The sequence below is a fragment of the Orycteropus afer genome, unplaced genomic scaffold, assembly GCF_000298275.1.
Source record: "Orycteropus afer afer isolate SDZICR_OR568_19922 unplaced genomic scaffold, OryAfe1.0 scaffold00004, whole genome shotgun sequence".
Classification (NCBI taxonomy): domain Eukaryota; kingdom Metazoa; phylum Chordata; class Mammalia; order Tubulidentata; family Orycteropodidae; genus Orycteropus; species Orycteropus afer.
Genome location: NW_006921591.1, coordinates 33,364,212 through 33,365,351, shown reverse-complemented (window position 1 = coordinate 33,365,351; position 1,140 = coordinate 33,364,212).

Below are 1,140 nucleotides of genomic sequence, written 5' to 3'. Positions count from 1 at the left end.
TAGTTTGAATTCTTCCTTACCAATTTGGATGCCTTTGATTTCCCTTTCTTGCCTTATGGCCCTGGCTAGGATTTCCAGTACAATGTTGAATAGAAGAGGTGATAAGAGCATCCTTATCTGGTCTTGTTCACAAGAGGAATGGTTTCAGTCTTTCTCCATTGAGTATAATTTTAACTGTTGGTTTTGCATAGATGCCCTTTATTATATGGAGGAATGTCCCTTCTATCCCTATTTTGCTAAGAGCTTTGATCAGGAATGGGTGTTGGATTTTATCAAATGCCTTTTCTGCCTCAATTGATATGCTCATGTGATTATTTTTCTTTGTTTTATTTACATGGTGGATGACATTGATTGTTATTCTGACTTAGAACCATTCTTGCATACCCAATAAGAACCTCACTTGGTAATAATGAATGATTTTCTTGATATGTTGTTGGATTATTTTGATATGTTTATAGGATTTTGTTGAAGATTTTTCATCTATATTCATGAGGGATATTGGTCTGTAGTTTTCTTTTTCAGGGGTGTCTTTGCCTGGCTTTGGTATCAAGGTTATGCTTGCTTCTTAAAATGAATTAGGGAGGATTCCATCCTTTTCTATGTTTTGGAATAGTTTGTGTAGGAATAGTGTCAGTTCTTGTCAGAATGTTTGGTAGAAGTCTCAAGTGAAACCTTCTAGGCCAGGACTTTTTCTGCATTCATAATTTTTTTATGAGCTGTTCATTTTCTTCTTTTGTTACAGATCTATTCAATTTTTCCACGTCAGTCTGTGTTAGTTTAGGTAAGTGGTGTATATCCAGGAATCTGTCCATTTCTTCCAGATTTTCAAATTTGTTGGAGTACAGTTCTTCATAGTATCCTGATATTATCCTTTTTACTTCAGTTCTGTTGTGATGCCACGCATTTCTTTTCTTATTCATGTTATTTGTGTTCCTTCTTTATTTACCTTTGATAAATTAGCCAGGGGTTTGTCAATTTTATTGCTCTTTTCAAAAAACCAACTTCTGGACTTGTTGATTTTTTCTATTGCCCTTCTATTTTCTGTTTCATTGATTTCTGCTTAAATCTTTATTATTTCCTTTCTTCTGGTGACTGTAGATTTTCCTTGCTGTTCTTCTTCAAATTGTTGGAGATGTTGGT